The following is an 18,458-nucleotide window of genomic DNA, read 5'->3' as shown; positions in this document are numbered from 1 at the left end:
ATATACCTGTCCGGCTGCAGTACTAGTGATATTATATATATATATATATTAATTTCATCTCATTATCATCCAGTCTATATTAGCAGCAGACACAGTACGGTAGTCCACGGCTGTAGCTACCTCTGTGTTGGCAGTCGCTCGTCCATCCATAATTGTATACCACCTACCCTGGTTTTTTTTTTTCTTTCTTCTTGATACATACTACTATAGTAGCTTACTGTAGCAGTCTGCGGTGCTGAGCTGACAGTGTCCAGCAGGTCCGTCATCAGTCATTACATAATAAATATATATACCTGTCCGGCTGCAGTACTAGTGATATTATATATATGTATATTAATTTCATCTCATTATCATCCAGTCTATATTAGCAGCAGACACAGTACGGTAGTCCACGGCTGTAGCTACCTCTGTGTCGGCAGTCGCTCGTCCATCCATAAGTATACTAGTATCCATCCATCTCCATTGTTTACCTGAGGTGCCTTTTAGTTGTGCCTATTAAAATATGGAGAACAAAAATGTTGAGGTTCCAAAAATAGGGAAAGATCAAGATCCACTTCCACCTCGTGCTGAAGCTGCTGCCACTAGTCATGGCCGAGACGATGAAATGCCATCAACGTCGTCTGCCAAGGCCGATGCCCAATGTCTTAGTACAGAGCATGTAAAATCCAAAACACCAAATATCAGTAAAAAAAGGACTCCAAAATCTAAAATAAAATTGTCGGAGGAGAAGCGTAAACTTGCCAATATGCCATTTACCACACGGAGTGGCAAGGAACGGCTGAGGCCCTGGCCTATGTTCATGGCTAGTGGTTCAGCTTCACATGAGGATGGAAGCACTCAGCCTCTCGCTAGAAAAATGAAACGACTCAAGCTGGCAAAAGCACAGCAAAGAACTGTGCGTTCTTCGAAATCCCAAATCCACAAGGAGAGTCCAATTGTGTCGTTTGCGATGCCTGACCTTCCCAACACTGGACGTGAAGAGCATGCGCCTTCCACCATTTGCACGCCCCCTGCAAGTGCTGGAAGGAGCACCCGCAGTCCAGTTCCTGATAGTCAGATTGAAGATGTCAGTGTTGAAGTACACCAGGATGAGGAGGATATGGGTGTTGCTGGCGCTGGGGAGGAAATTGACCAGGAGGATTCTGATGGTGAGGTGGTTTGTTTAAGTCAGGCACCCGGGGAGACACCTGTTGTCCGTGGGAGGAATATGGCCATTGACATGCCTGGTGAAAATACCAAAAAAATCAGCTCTTCGGTGTGGAAGTATTTCAACAGAAATGCGGACAACAGGTGTCAAGCCGTGTGTTGCCTTTGTCAAGCTGTAATAAGTAGGGGTAAGGACGTTAACCACCTCGGAACATCCTCCCTTATACGTCACCTGCAGCGCATTCATCATAAGTCAGTGACAAGTTCAAAAACTTTGGGCGACAGCGGAAGCAGTCCACTGACCAGTAAATCCCTTCCTCTTGTAACCAAGCTCACGCAAACCACCCCACCAACTCCCTCAGTGTCAATTTCCTCCTTCCCCAGGAATGCCAATAGTCCTGCAGGCCATGTCACTGGCAATTCTGACGAGTCCTCTCATGCCTGGGATTCCTCCGATGCATCCTTGCGTGTAACGCCTACTGCTGCTGGCGCTGCTGTTGTTGCTGCTGGGAGTCGATGGTCATCCCAGAGGGGAAGTCGTAAGCCCACTTTTACTACTTCCACCAAGCAATTGACTGTCCAACAGTCCTTTGCGAGGAAGATGAAATATCACAGCAGTCATCCTGTTGCAAAGCGGATAACTGAGGCCTTGACAACTATGTTGGTGTTAGACGTGCGTCCGGTATCCGCCGTTAGTTCACAGGGAACTAGACAATTTCTTGAGGTAGTGTGCCCCCGTTACCAAATACCATCTAGGTTCCACTTCTCTAGGCAGGCGATACCGAGAATGTACACGGACGTCAGAAAAAGACTCACCAGTGTCCTAAAAAATGCAGTTGTACCCAATGTCCACTTAACCACAGACATGTGGACAAGTGGAGCAGGGCAGGGTCAGGACTATATGACTGTGACAGCCCACTGGGTAGATGTATGGGCTCCCGCCGCAAGAACAGCAGCGGCGGCACCAGTAGCAGCATCTCGCAAACGCCAACTCTTTCCTAGGCAGGCTACGCTTTGTATCACCGGTTTCCAGAATACGCACACAGCTGAAAACCTCTTACGGCAACTGAGGAAGATCATCGCGGAATGGCTTACCCCAATTGGACTCTCCTGTGGATTTGTGGCATCGGACAACGCCAGCAATATTGTGTGTGCATTAAATATGGGCAAATTCCAGCACGTCCCATGTTTTGCACATACCTTGAATTTGGTGGTGCAGAATTTTTTTAAAAACGACAGGGGCGTGCAAGAGATGCTGTCGGTGGCCAGAAGAATTGCGGGACACTTTCGGCGTACAGGCACCACGTACAGAAGACTGGAGCAACACCAAAAACGCCTGAACCTGCCCTGCCATCATCTGAAGCAAGAAGTGGTAACGAGGTGGAATTCAACCCTATATATGCTTCAGAGGTTGGAGGAGCAGCAAAAGGCCATTCAAGCCTATACAATTCAGCACGATATAGGAGGTGGAATGCACCTGTCTCAAGCGCAGTGGAGAATGATTTCAACGTTGTGCAAGGTTCTGCTGCCCTTTGAACTTGCCACACGTGAAGTCAGTTCAGACACTGCCAGCCTGAGTCAGGTCATTCCCCTCATCAGGCTTTTGCAGAAGAAGCTGGAGACATTGAAGGAGGAGCTAACACGGAGCGATTCCGCTAGGCATGTGGGACTTGTGGATGGAGCCCTTAATTCGCTTAACAAGGATTCACGGGTGGTCAATCTGTTGAAATCAGAGCACTACATTTTGGCCACCGTGCTCGATCCTAGATTTAAAACCTACCTTGGATCTCTCTTTCCGGCACACACAAGTCTGCTGGGGTTCAAAGACCTGCTGGTGAGAAAATTGTCAAGTCAAGCGGAACGCGACCTGTCAACATCTCCTCCTTCACATTCTCCCGCAACTGGGGGTGCGAGGAAAAGGCTCAGAATTCCGAGCCCACCCGCTGGCGGTGATGCAGGGCAGTCTGGAGCGACTGCTGATGCTGACATCTGGTCCGGACTGAAGGACCTGACAACGATTACGGATACGGACATGTCGTCTACTGGCACTGCATATGATTCTCTCCCCATTGAAAGAATGGTGGAGGATTATATGAGTGACCGCATCCAAGTAGGCACGTCAGACAGTCCGTACTTATACTGGCAGGAAAAAGAGGCAATTTGGAGGCCCTTGCACAAACTGGCTTTATTCTACCTAAGTTGCCCTCCCACAAGTGTGTACTCCGAAAGAGTGTTTAGTGCCGCCGCTCACCTTGTCAGCAATCGGCGTACGAGGTTACTTCCAGAAAATGTGGAGAAGATGATGTTCATTAAAATGAATTATAATCAATTCCTCCGTGGAGACATTGACCAGCAGCAATTGCCTCCACAAAGTACACAGGGAGCTGAGATGGTGGATTCCAGTGGGGACGAATTGATAATCTGTGAGGAGGGGGATGTACACGGTGATATATCGGAGGATGATGATGAGGTGGACATCTTGCCTCTGTAGAGCCAGTTTGTGCAAGGAGAGATTAATTGCTTCTTTTTTGGTGGGGGTCCAAACCAACCCGTCATTTCAGTCACAGTCGTGTGGCAGACCCTGTCACTGAAATGATGGGTTGGTTAAAGTGTGCATGTCCTGTTTATACAACATAAGGGTGGGTGGGAGGGCCCAAGGACAATTCCATCTTGCACCTCTTTTTTCTTTAATTTTTCTTTGCGTCATGTGCTGTTTGGGGAGTATTTTTTGGAAGGGCCATCCTGCGTGACACTGCAGTGCCACTCCTAGATGGGCCAGGTGTTTGTGTCGGCCACTAGGGTCGCTTATCTTACTCACACAGCTACCTCATTGCGCCTCTTTTTTTCTTTGCGTCATGTGCTGTTTGGGGAGTGTTTTTTGGAAGGGCCATCCTGCGTGACACTGCAGTGCCACTCCTAGATGGGCCAGGTGTTTGTGTCGGCCACTAGGGTCGCTTATCTTACTCACACAGCTACCTCATTGCGCCTCTTTTTTTCTTTGCGTCATGTGCTGTTTGGGGAGTGTTTTTTGGAAGGGCCATCCTGCGTGACACTGCAGTGCCACTCCTAGATGGGCCAGGTGTTTATGTCGGCCACTAGGGTCGCTTATCTTACTCACACAGCTACCTCATTGCGCCTCTTTTTTTCTTTGCGTCATGTGCTGTTTGGGGAGTGTTTTTTGGAAGGGCCATCCTGCGTGACACTGCAGTGCCACTCCTAGATGGGCCAGGTGTTTGTGTCGGCCACTAGGGTCGCTTAGCTTACTCACACAGCTACCTCATTGCGCCTCTTTTTTTCTTTGCGTCATGTGCTGTTTGGGGAGTGTTTTTTGGAAGGGCCATCCTGCGTGACACTGCAGTGCCACTCCTAGATGGGCCAGGTGTTTGTGTCGGCCACTAGGGTCGCTTAGCTTACTCACACAGCTACCTCATTGCGCCTCTTTTTTTCTTTGCGTCATGTGTTGTTTGGGGAGTGTTTTTTGGAAGGGCCATCCTGCGTGACACTGCAGTGCCACTCCTAGATGGGCCAGGTGTTTGTGTCGGCCACTAGGGTCGCTTATCTTACTCACACAGCTACCTCATTGCGCCTCTTTTTTTCTTTGCGTCATGTGCTGTTTGGGGAGTGTTTTTTGGAAGGGCCATCCTGCGTGACACTGCAGTGCCACTCCTAGATGGGCCAGGTGTTTGTGTCGGCCACTAGGGTCGCTTAGCTTACTCACACAGCTACCTCATTGCGCCTCTTTTTTTCTTTGCGTCATGTGCTGTTTGGGGAGTGTTTTTTGGAAGGGCCATCCTGCGTGACACTGCAGTGCCACTCCAAGATGGGCCAGGTGTTTGTGTCGGCCACTAGGGTCGCTTAGCTTACTCACACAGCTACCTCATTGCGCCTCTTTTTTTCTTTGCGTCATGTGCTGTTTGGGGAGTGTTTTTTGGAAGGGCCATCCTGCGTGACACTGCAGTGCCACTCCTAGATGGGCCAGGTGTTTGTGTCGGCCACTAGGGTCGCTTAGCTTAGTCATCCAGCGACCTCGGTGCAAATTTTAGGACTAAAAATAATATTGTGAGGTGTGAGGTATTCAGAATAGACTGAAAATGAGTGGAAATTATGGTTTTTGAGGTTAATAATACTTTGGGATCAAAATGACCCCCAAATTCTATGATTTAAGCTGTTTTTTAGGGTTTTTTGAAAAAAACACCCGAATCCAAAACACACCCGAATCCGACAAAAAAAATTCGGTGAGGTTTTGCCAAAACGCGGTCGAACTCAAAACACGGCCGCGGAACCGAACCCAAAACCAAAACACAAAACCCGAAAAATTTCAAGTGCACATCTCTACTATTTAAGTGACCTTTAAGGCCCATTTAGAGAGTTTTAAATGGATTCTTCACATTTCCAGACATAATGGAAACCAGGTGTTCACCTATATTGTCAATGGGATGTTACTGAACTATCCTGGTGCTCTTTATATAGCAAAGAACATTTTCGGTACACCTTAAAATATCTTTAAACACCCAAAAGTAATATAATAACAACAAATAATAATAATAATAATAATAATAATAATAATAATAATAATAATAATAATAATAATAATACTAAAAAGAAAGTCTTGATATCACCTCACTCTCATAATTGAAGACACAAATGACTGCAAACCACAAAGGTGGTCCTGAAGTGTTGGTAGGTTAGGCTTTTGGTCTGCACATTTACAGAAGGGCCCACATGCCTGCAAATGTAAATGAAGACTTTCCCATGGCAAGTCCCAAAAATGAAATGTACCCTACTGTATGTATTCATGTGCAAATAGGTGTATTTGTGCATAATGAAAATCTCTGCGCCTCTGTACGTTTTTCATTTTAATAAATTACCTTTATTATGTAATCTGTAGTAAGATGAAGCTAGTTGCTGGTATTTATGAGCTGCATATACTGTAGTACTCTCTCTGAATTATTTGATAACAGCAGCAGTATCTAGTAAGTAATGAGTTTGTATTTAATATAACAATCAGTGTTGTTTCTCACTATAGAGTTATGTGAATGAAGACTATAATCCAATACAAGTAATTAATTCAATAAGTAGCATGGCACCTGTATCGCTCATACTGTATATATTGCATTAAATAAAGCTTTATTCATTTTTCTTGGAGCTTTAGCTTAAGTAATTTTCCCTTGCTCTCTGTTTTCTTACTTTCACCATGGTGTACTCCACATTTACCCCATGTTTGGGAACAAGGAACCTGGTCTGTCACTATTCAGCCCAACCCTAGCTGACCAGACAGCCTCAGCTGAGATTCTGTGTGATTATTTATGTTACTTTATTTTAATTCGGACAGGTACTGTACAGAGCACAGTGTTTCCAAAGAGACTTCATCTTGCAAGTTCGGGTCTTTTGAGTGTTTTGCATTGTTAGCGGACAGCGAAGGTTTATCAGAATTAGCGGCACTTTGATATAGTGTACAGAACAATTCCCCAAAGAAACATAGTAACATAGAATTTGACGGCACATAAGAACCAGTTGGCCCATCTAGTCTGCACCTTTTTTTTTTTTTTTTTTTTTTACATATTTTTACCTCAAACCTTATTTGCTATTTATTTCTTTGTAAGGATATACTTATGTCTATCCCATGCATGTTTAAATTGCTCTACTGTCTTAGCCTCAACCACCTCTGATGGGAGGCTATTCCACTTGTCCACTACCCTTTCTGTGAAGTAATTTTTCCTCATATTTCCCCTGAACCAACCTCCCTCCAGTCTCAGTGTATGTCCTTGTGTCCTATTATTTCTCTTCCTGCTAAGAATGTCTCCCTCCTGTACCTTGTTAAAACCCTTGATATATTTGAAAGTCTCTATCATGTCTCCCCTTTCCCTTCTCTGCCCCAAACTATACATATTGAGATTTTTTTTAGGCTTTCTGGGTATGTTTTGTGATGTAGGCCATGCACCATTTTAGTTGCCCTTAGAGTTTGCACAGTGCTAACTACTAGTATTGAGAAGGTCAGGTGTTAATTCAGTACGGTATCCGTTCACATGGTCGACCATGTTATGGTCGACAGTCATTAGGTCGACCACTATTGGTCGACATTGACATGGTCGACATGGACACATGGTCGACACATGAAAATGGTCGACACATGAAAAGGTCGACATGAGTTTTTTAACTTTTTTTTCTTTTGGGGAACTTTTCCATACTTTACGATCCACATGGACTACGATTGGAACGGTAAAGTGTGCCGAGCGAATCGGTAGCGGAGCGAAGGCACCATGCCCGAAGCATGGCGAGCGAAGCGAGCCATGCGAGGGGACGCGGTAAAAAAACGCATGTCGACCTTTTCATATGTCGACCTTTCATGTGTCGACCATTTTCATGTGTCGACCATGTGTCCATGTCGACCATGTCAATGTTGACCAATAATGGTCGACCTAATGACTGTCGACCATAACATGGTCGACCATTCATACCGGAACCATTCAGTACAGCATGGAAACACTGAATAACTAACCCATGACCCCCTCCTCAGGACCAAAAATGAGACATCAGTGCAGAACTAAAAGCTACCATGTTTTTATTTATTTTAAAAGAAAAAACATTGTAAAATAAGTGAAACATTTTTAGTTTGATTGCAACATACTAGTCTACATTTAAAATATACTTCTTCAGTTACAGTACATCAACTGATATAAAGCCTGTAATGTAAATGAAGATTATAAGAATAACATCTAAGAGACCGAAAGAAAGAGGAATTTTACTGTGCATTGGTGTAATATGAAAAGGGACATTTACAGGTACACAAGTCTAAAACCTACTACTGTAACTATATATGGGGTAACTGCATAGCTGCATCTTATTAAATAGCATTTGCAATCCCTTAGTAATTAATCTGTTGCTGTTATTAGCCTTTTAGATTCACCCATCATGATACTGAATAGGGCTAGTTTGTACAATGTACTGTATATAATCATAAATTTGCATGTTTCAATAATACTGTTATAATACTGGCCTCACATTAACATACATGCATAGTAATTTAGCAATTATGGAGTCATAATTTCCATTACTGAAAGTATTATTATTGGCTGGATGATCTTTATCACAGTTGTTCAGTACGATCTCACTCGTTTTTGGAACCTTGAACCCTTATGTACAATTATTACTATCCAGTTTACCCTAAACACTTGAAACAAACAGAACCTGTGAATAAACGTCCTATGTTTTATCCTTAAAGAGCCATTTGAACATGCTGATACAATGTATTCTTATTGAGCACTCTTACTGTATGAGTGCATTTTAATTTAATATTCTATTCCTTATTTAACTTATGAAAGGCAGCACTTTCAAAACATACTGTGTAACAGTGTAACCTTTTGCTTATATAATTTAAAGCCTGCTGATTGATGGTTCTTTATAGTATATAAGCATCCGAGATTATCTGATTATCTAACTTTAGATGGCAGCCAATGCTATATCACATGGGAGGTTAAATATCAGAGTACTATATGCTGACCGCAAATCAGCTGCAACAATATATGTCAGAGTGCTGTTGCTTTTTCTGTACACATTACTCATAGACCCATAGTTATCACAAATGTCTGTTAAAATATCACTTCAGAAAAACATTCCTATATTGTTATTTCTTCTTATATTATCTCACGTATAACTACCTTCTTGTGTTAATATCTTTCTTTCATGCAATATAGGTTTTAGAGTGCTTGGCAGATTGTGGAAAGAAAGCATCAACCATATCAACCATATTAGACTTTGAATTTGAAACCATTTTCTATGTTGTGAAGAACAATATATTGTAACAATGACTGACACTATACGCTACTTATTTTATATACAATATGTATTACCGCAACAAATTGCAAATAAAACATTCTTATTTCTGTCATAATGTTATGGAAATCTACAAAATTCTGCCAATCACCAAATTATATCTGTTGTGGTTATTTTTTGTGTTTGTTTGTCTGTAACCATTCATTGCCTATGGCTGAAATTGAGGGAGCAAAACTGATTTAAAGGATGTGGTGTTTCAGCATCTCTTCTCTGAATCACCACAGATAAGAAAATCAATGGTAATGCTTAACAGAAGTCCCACATTAAAGGCCAGATTTCCTTCCTATAACATCCCATAGCAGCTATGATGTTATTCTTTAAAGTTTAGAAAACAGAGCAGATATGTGTAATTGCTTCCCTAGTGCTGAGTATTGATTCTAAATCAGGATTATAGTACATTAACTGAAAATATCCTCCACAAAACCAAGATGGATTTGTCTTTTAATGTTGCTACCCTGCTGAGCATACATTGCACCAGCAGAGAGAGAGAGAGAGAGAGAGAGAGAGAGAGAGAGAGGCCAGAAACATCTTTATTATCTCACCCTATGTAAAATTCCCTAAGGATCAGGTGAAACAAGACTGTAGGAACAGCCTAGAAACACTCTATACCGTATGCAGCCTGTACATACCACAATGTTTAGGTATACTGTACAATATACACAGAACTCTACTTATTGCATATATATGTCTCCCATACTGCACACACCTACTCAACGATTTATGCCTATTTCCGACCCAGAAACCATCACTTTACTAGTTTTATGTATTCAGCACCCAAAGGTGTGGATGTCGATGCCACTGATCTTAATTCTAAAATGCAAGTGGATCATATATTTTTTTTAAATTAATAGCATTGTGTAGTAAACACAAAAGCAGCATTGCACTAGAAATGTACATTGTACTGTATATGGTGAAATACAGGAAAATTACCTGGTAAAGAACAGATCAGCAACGGAGAGCTTCAGATTTTTGCTGTCATAATACAAGCAGAGCTGCCTTTTTAATCTGGATCTGGGTGGTGAGGAGCTGTCCCTTCTGTGACAGATATTTGCAGCTCAATCTGCTGCACTGTGTGAGCCCAGCTCACTACTGCTGCCCTGTGCTGCTGCTGCTTGGATTTGCTGTGTGCTTCTTGCTGTACTCTCTGGCTTCTCTCTATCTCAATCTCCCTCACTCCCCTCCCCTTTTGTCCATTACTGCCTGGGCCTTGGCTGATGCTTTTACCACAGTACCTTGGCTACAGCCTCCTTCCAGCCTCTGTACGCGATCAGGGATGCACTGGCTCCAGCCCCTGCTTCTGCTTCTCTAATGGCGACTGCACAATCAAGGAAGCATTTTAAGTGCCACCTACTGAATGCTCATGTGAACAGTCCTTTTTTCAGAAATACTTGATATTTCTGGTTATCAGGTTTGGAACAAATATAGTTCTACTGTGATGGAAAATGTGAGAATCTTAATGTACACAACGTGCAGTGTGATGCAGATTGCTGAGACAGTACAGAAATAGTGCAATGGCTATTAGAACATGTAGATTTTGCCCTGCATAGTGTGCTTTTTTACTCTTCAATTTTTAACTTATTAAAGTGTGCATCAGCAATATAACCCACTCTTATCTTGTAGCCACTGAGTATATATATATATATATATATATATATATATATATATATATAGTATAGTATAGCTGGGTCCGGCACTCGACCTATATACCTGGGATACTTTGCCTGGGTGCCTTCTATGAGAGGACAGCACCTCTCCAGTATACACACCAACAGTAGCCACTGAGTATATATACTATATATATATATTATATATATATATATATATATATATATATATAGTATAGCTGGGTCCGGCACTCGATCTATATACCTGGGATACTTTGCCTGGGTGCCTTCTATGAGAGGACAGCACCTCTCCAGCATACACACCAACAGTAGCGGTGTTACCCCCGTCTTCAGGATGATCCTGAAGACGGGGGTAACACCCCGAAACGTTGATATGCAATAAAACAACACAGATATTTTGAAATCTATTGGCTGTCCTGGAGTGCCGCTACTGTGGGTGTGTGTATATATATATATATATATATATAGAGAGAGAAATGGGGATGGGGGCACCAGCGACCAACGGTGTCAAAAATAAATCTAAAAATATTTAAAAAGAAGTGGCTGGATACGTTTTCAGATTAAAAAATAAAATTACATTTATTTATAATAAGAGTTAAGATATCAATAAAATTATAGAGTAAAATGACTTAAAAAGAGAGCTGAAGGAAGTAAAATAAAGTAAAGAAAATGCATAAAATAAAATAATGAAAATACAAAACATAAAAAGTACCGAGTGTCAAAATCTAATAGAATAAAAGAATGGTGCTTATCTTTTAAAAATGGAGGGTCAGTTAGAGGTACACCCAACGCGTTTCGTCCGTTCAGACTTCTTGAAGAAGTCTGAACGGACGAAACGCGTTGGGTGTACCTCTAACTGACCCTCCATTTTTAAAAGATAAGCACCATTCTTTTATTCTATTAGATTTTGACACTCGGTACTTTTTATGTTTTGTATTTTCATTATTTTATTTTATGCATTTTCTTTACTTTATTTTACTTCCTTCAGCTCTCTTTTTATGTCATTTTACTCTATAATTTTATTGATATCTTAACTCTTATTATAAATAAATGTAATTTTAATTTTTAATCTGAAAACGTATCCTGCCACTTCTTTTTAAATATTTTTAGATTTATTTTTGACACCGTTGGTCGCTGGTGCCCCCATCCCCATTTCTCTATTCATAAATCTAAGGCAGCTTATCACTGCCTGAATTTACTTGGGGGCTAGCTGACACCTTAAATATTTTAAGGAGTGTCCATAATTGTTTACATTTTTTACTCACTTTATTCGCATACACCTGTGGCGCCATACTACCACTACTCCATATATATATATATATATATATATATATATGAAATACAATGCAATACATAAAGAGCCTTCTGTTTGCAATTAAGATACTGTCTGTAACTGTATAAGTGTTCCTTGTAATACAGGCAAAGGTATAATTTTTTCAGCACTGGACAGCTCTATGCCCTGAGATTAAAGATTATTAGCAATAGTACAAGTAGTAATGTTATTATTATTATTATTATTATTAATAGTAATAATAATAATAATAATATTTGTAAATGGCTACACTGGTTAAGTATGTTCTGTCTATTAAGATAAATTCTATTATGTAGGTATTACATTTACTTTATTAAATTAATCAGAATCAGAAGTGACTTAAGTGTTTATGACCCGGTAGTCCTAATGGACCTAATCCAACAAGTCCTAATCCAACAAAGTTCTGTCCCCTGTATCCAACAAAGTTCTGTCCCCTGTATCCAACAAAGTTCTTTGTTGGATACAGGGGACACTGGAACGGATCTGTAGAGTGAGCTTTAAGGTGCTGGGGACACCTGATCATTACACAATCATGCCTTCTTTGTCTACTTCTTAAGGTGGACAATCCTTTATGACATTGGAAAATGTGAGAGATGCATACCAGAGAGGAATAGACGATGGAGTGGATTTCCATTAAGGATTAACCTTCTCCCATTCATGCTATAAGTGTCTACAATTGCAGTAGACCAGTGTTTCTCAAACTCGGTCCTCAGCACCCCACACTGTTCACGTTTTCCATGTCACCCAGCAGCTGCACTGTGTATCACCAACTGTCACATTTTAAAAATCTACAGGTGACCTGGAAAACATGAACCGTGTGGGGCCCTGAGGACCGAGTTTGAGAACCTGTGCAGTAGACAATTCCTCACGGTACGGATCCCAGTGGTACTAAAAGTATCCATATCAGATTAACAATATTATAAAATTGTTTTTCTTTTTGTTTTATTTTATGTGTTGGAGGATTTAAAAGGTCTAAGATTGAAGGTCCTCCAACTCCTGTTTAGGAGCGCTATTCCAAACATAGATCCATCAGCGCCTGTGGACAGTTCGGTGAAATTTCTGTTTTTTTTCAAAGTTGTTAATTTGGTGTGTGGTGACACGCAATCATCATCGAATAGTTCATGTTGGGCAGCTAATTTTTTGCACACCATTCATCTTCATTTTATTTCTTTCTATAGGCAACAACAGATTACATTATCGGGCACAAGCTTTGGAAAGTTATACTATCTTGAGCTTGCTGCATATGGGCACATCACAGCCCCATAGAATTCTATGGGGACTTCTGTTCCATGGGTCTGCAGCAGGTATGTCTAATATCTCCTGCAGACTTTTTTTTTAACACAGTAGATATGGGGCTTGATGTATTCTGATAAAACTAAAAAAACTGCAATTTTAACAAGTTTTACTGCATTTTACAGTATGATACATTCCATCAATAACATCTTAGGTACATTACATACAGTAAGTTCCAATGTGCGAGATAAGCAGTAGATGGAAATAAAACATACTGTACATAGGTAAAATGAAAAGCGGCTAACAGGATACCCACTGATTGTATAATTTTTATACAGCCTGCCCATGAAAGTACCAGGCAAGGCAGCCATCTTGGGTGTACAATACAGGTTACAGTGAGCAGGATGAGCAATTTACAGAAGTGTAATACAGTAGGGAAGTACAAAACAGATAGAGAGGGAGAGGAAAAAAAACTACAGATGTTCGGGTTCAGATTTACCTGGATCTCAAAACGGCATCTTATTGGCTTTCGGCTGTCACGTGTTTTGGATAACCAATAAGAAAAATCCAGATAAATCCGAACTTGCATTAATTTTGACACATCAGAACACAGCAAAGAGCACAGAAAGTGACAAGCGAGGGGTGGAAGAAGGGTCAGGATGGGGTAGTATAGATATATGTGGAAATCAGTCAGCGTTTTGCTGGTAGATGTTCCTGGCAACATCAGATTAAGAAAAAGATGACACTGCAAAATGAATAAAGACAAACTGCAATAATGGGTAGAATTACCAAGTGAAGTGGTAGGAGGGTGGAGTAGTGGCATGCCACTCTAGTCAATGTCTACATACGCAAGCGTGGTAACTGATTGAGGGGAAAGAGTATCAGGAAAAGAAGCATATTCTCTTTGCCCCTTTATGCATACTCTGCTCCTACTGACAGTTACCTGCAAAATGATTCAGAATGTATGTAAGCTTCCAGGAGTCTAGGTAAGAACCTCTGTTCTTTAATTCCATGGATGGTGCCGTCCCATGCAAGTTTTTCACCTAGATTTATGTAAGGATCGACCCTGCTATACTGTAGTTTGAGTACTCTAGACGCCATCACCAAATATAAAACTACACATTATATCTATTATACAGTACAGTACACTGGAGCTCCAAACCTGATTTATTTAATGAGTACGCTATAATGAGAAGAGCCTTAAATAGAAATAACTGTATGATTGCAATTTAACTGGAGATAGTTTGGAGTAATTATATTGAACTACCTTGGGTAGAAATAGTCTTTACAAATGATATGTTCAGCAGGAACCCTTTCTCATATGCCATAATGTGGCACCCAGGAAAATAGTGTGTGTGCCTCTTCAAGAGTTTCACTTGCAGGTCCGCAGCAGAAAGGGAAAGCGCTGATATAGCAGGAGCCTATTGTGGACCCGGGTCCAATCACATGGTCTGGATACTGGTGGCTGTTTGGTCAGTGCAGCCAGGGAGCAGAGGAGCCTTGTGGGAAGCAGTAGGAGGAGTCTACAGAAGTGACTGGAGGTGCCGGATGCATGCTGAAGGAGCAGCAGAGTGGGAGCTGAGAACGGATACCAACCGCAGGGTCCACACTGGGTGGTGAGAGCAGCACTGCACAGTAGAAGGAGCAGGGTGCTACCAGAGAACCAAGAGCTGGGTAAGCGGGCGTGAGACGTAGCAGTCGGAGGCCGCACACTGCTCTTAATCTTGTAACATAGAAGAGCTGTTGAAACTGGCCCAGCATGTGAAAACCTCTGTCCTGGAGTTCTGAGTGAGTACATTAATATTGATTGTGACCCAAGCCACGGGCAGACTAGATACCCAGCCCAAGTACCTAAGTTGTCACATCCTGTGCATTGTAAAGTGCGCTGACAGCATAGCACCATATCCACAGGTTAATCTCTGTTTAGGAGACAGTAAAGGCACCCACCCCCTGCTTTAACATTGTTGCGATACTAGTGACTGAGCTACATGTGCAAGTGAGATACTGAATTTGGAAAATACTGAGTTGTTTGTGCAAGTGAAAGTAAGATCCTTTAACTGAAAGAGACTGAGTTTATTTAACTAAAAGACTTCCATTGCCAACTTTATATTTGTCAGGAGACACTACAATCCCTTTGCTAGCTACATCCTCTTGCGAATAGAACTGAGATATATTGTCATTACTACAGCCCTGATATCTTTAATTGTGTACCAAGCACCCCCCCCCCCCCTCCTCCCCTCCCCTTGCAATGCTGTGGCACCAGACTTTTTACAAGAGTTCCAACATTATTGCTGGTGAAGATCATTACACCTTGGCTAGGGAAAGCTAGAAATTTAGTCATTGTTATTGTTGTGTGTTTTTCATTACTCTTCTCATTGCCACATTATAGATTGTGATTGTGATTCTAATATGCTAATACCTGTTATTCAGTTGATTGTCTTTTGCATTTTTGAATGTTCCATTGTGATGTGAACTGTAGCCAATTAACGAATCATCATTCTCAATCCAGAGTTCATTGCGGCTCAATAAAAGACATCCAGTTGAAATTGCTGACTCACTGCTTTTTGTATTAATCTATCCTACCTCTCTGAACATGCAGTGGGGGTGAGGCAGGTGAGGCAGAGGCTTTCCTGTCATACTAATGTTTAAACCAGAGTTTTGACTATAAAAAGTATATGAAAAATACAAAGAATATATTAGAAATATCTTATTTGTATTATTGTAATGATTTTTATAGTCAAAACTCTGGACTAAAAAGTCTATGGCAGGTGAGGCAGTGTCTCCCCTGTCTACATTTCCTGCACATCTTTGATCAAAACTAACCAAATTTCCAGCAGTATATACTGCTGCACCTGTGTATAATGCCCAGATGAACCCTATGGATCATATATTGTGTGTAAAATTGGCTCTGGTACTAGCCAGTGCCTCCGGAGCCATTTACTGTACCTCAGTGCACGTCCCTGTGAACACAGTACTAAAGAACAAGGTACGGGGAGAAACATTTCAGGGGATAGGTTTGTCACATAGCCACCCAACACCTGTGATACCTAACCAAGCAAAAAACAACAATATATTTGTGACTGATCCAGAAGGACAAGTCACCAAGCGCTGGCCGCTAATTAGCAAGAGACACCGTAATCATATCATTTTCACCCTGTAACAGCTGCTGCCATATGAGGAGACCACTTAATCCCCAAAACCAGAGAGCAACAAAAAGAAACAAATATATGGTGCTGCTGTATCAAGGTGAAAGTATTTATCACAGCACTAAGAATGTCCTTTCTTAAAAAACATTTATTAGACATACATATTACACACGCAAAGCCGGCCATAGGCATAGGCAAACTAGGCAATTGCCTAGGGCATTTGATATGCCTAGGGGCATCAGCAGCTTCTGCTGATTAAAATGATATGCAGCATGCCTATATTCTGTGTGTAGCAGTTCATATGCAGATACAGCCACAGTCTCACACAGTATATAGGCATGCTGCATATCATTTTAATCAGCAGAAGCTGCTTGTGCATCCTAGCCACATAGCAATGCAAATAAGATGCATTTTCATAAAAAAGGTGCCCGACGTTAGCATTGAGGCAAGATTTATGAGGACACATCTGTATCCAAGCAGAGGCAGAGGTCACAGTGTTAGTGGCAGTGTGAGTGCTGTGTGCATGTGAGTGGGTTGGTTGTGCAGTAGTGTTCGGAATATGTATAAGGAGCATTATGTGTGTCATGTAAAAATGCATTAATAATGTGCAACATATGTGTAAAGGGGCACTGTGTGTGTCATTATGTGTATAAGGGCATTAATAATGTGCGGCATATGTGTAACAGGGTACTACTGTATGTGTGTCATTATGTGTATAGGGGCACTAATAATGTGCAGCAAATGTGTAGGGGGCACTATGTGTGTCACTATGTATATAAGGGCATTAATAATGTGCGGCATATGTGTAAGGGACATGTGTAAAAGAGCATTAATAAAGGTTGTCATAATGTGCAAGGCGCATTATGTTTATAAGGACATTAATAATTTGTCTCATATGTGTAAGGGGCATTACTGTGTGGAATTATGTGTATAAATGCATTACTAATGTGTGGCATTATGTGTATAAGGTGCTCTACTATGTGGCGTTGCGTATAGAAAGGGCACTACTGTGTTGTCTAATGTGAATAAAGAGCAATAGGGTGTGGTGTTATGTGAATAAGGAGGAATTCAGTGTGATGTAATGTGAATAAGGGGCTCTACTGTGAGGAGTAACGTTTATAAGGTAAAGTGATACTACTGTGGGATGTAATATGATTTATGGACACTATTGCATGATCAAATGTGAATAAAGTTGTAGTACTGTGTGGCGTAATTGGAATTGGGGTTACTATTGTGGGGCCATGCCCCTTGCCATCAAAAACACACCCCTTTTTGGGCTGTGCGCAAAATGTGCAAACTGTTCCTATTTAAAATATAGTGGGTACAAACCCCAAAATAAGGACTGCTATGGGTGAGGGGTGATGGTGCTGGGAAAGAGGTGCAAGCTCAGAGGCGGAACCAGCGGTGGTGCTAGGGGGCACCAGCCAAAATCTTGCCTAGGGCATCATATTGGTTAGGGCCGGCTCTGTACACACGGCCGGTGTTTTAATTAATTAAAAAATATACAATATACGTAGACACTCCTATATATCTGCAACAATACGCAGTAATGGCTAATGTGCAAAATTACGTATTTAGCAACTCTGAAAATCTTCTATTAAATAGAGCTGTTCCTTCTGTTAAATAGTATCAGTTCAGAATAGTCCCATTCAGAACTCCTAATTAATTGTGTGATCCATGATCCAGAATGTTGGATGTTAAATCTTTCAATAAGTCCACTCTCAGGTACAAAACTTTTAAAAACCACTGCTTATGCTGTGAGCTGGCATCCGCTCTATCCCTCAATCAGCATAGGTTTTTATTTAGATGCGGTACATATGAAATCTTTAAACAGACCGCTCTCAGGTGCAAGATTTTAGATGCTACTTATGCTTGTGAACTGACCTCCACTTTAGTCAGCATGGATTTTTTATTGCAGGTACAGTGCATATGAATGTCCCACACGAGTGCTCCACAACGTATGGAGATTTGAACAGGGCAGACTCCGATATTCTCTCACCCAATATAGATCGTCCACGGTGACGGGTCCCCACGCTCCACTGGTAGCCACTCGTTCCTGGGATCACAGTATGCTGCAGATACCACACCTCCAGAAGAACCTCTTAACGCGTTTCTCCACTTAGCAAGTACTCAGCGGCTTCATTAGAATTCTTCTTCTGATGA

At 41.5% G+C, this 18,458-nt stretch overlaps 1 protein-coding gene and 1 long non-coding RNA gene across 5 annotated transcripts in view; one reads left to right on the top strand and one right to left on the bottom strand.

Moving 5' to 3' along the window:
- The window catches only part of LOC134893460 (uncharacterized), a 130,980-nt gene extending 121,924 nt beyond the window's left edge, over positions 1-9,056 (top strand). For 2 of the 3 annotated variants that reach the window (XR_010171680.1, XR_010171677.1), the window contains 2 exons: positions 7,804-7,928; positions 8,841-9,056. This is a non-coding gene — a long non-coding RNA (uncharacterized LOC134893460). The remainder of the gene's footprint in view (positions 1-7,803; positions 7,929-8,840) is intronic. The other variant, XR_010171678.1, reaches the window with a different exon arrangement.
- Positions 1-10,315, bottom strand: part of DIRAS2 (DIRAS family GTPase 2) — a 45,135-nt gene extending 34,820 nt beyond the window's left edge. Inside the window, exon 1 of one of the 2 annotated variants that reach the window (XM_063913688.1) lies at positions 10,212-10,315. The gene's annotated coding sequence lies outside the window, so the exon portion shown is untranslated. The other variant, XM_063913687.1, reaches the window with a different exon arrangement.
- Positions 10,316-18,458: the final 8,143 nt, after the last annotated feature.

The sequence above is a fragment of the Pseudophryne corroboree genome, chromosome 1 (genome assembly GCF_028390025.1).
Source record: "Pseudophryne corroboree isolate aPseCor3 chromosome 1, aPseCor3.hap2, whole genome shotgun sequence".
NCBI classification, from domain to species: domain Eukaryota; kingdom Metazoa; phylum Chordata; class Amphibia; order Anura; family Myobatrachidae; genus Pseudophryne; species Pseudophryne corroboree.
Note: the sequence above shows the minus strand (reverse complement) of the source record. Positions and strands in the feature narration are given on the sequence as shown.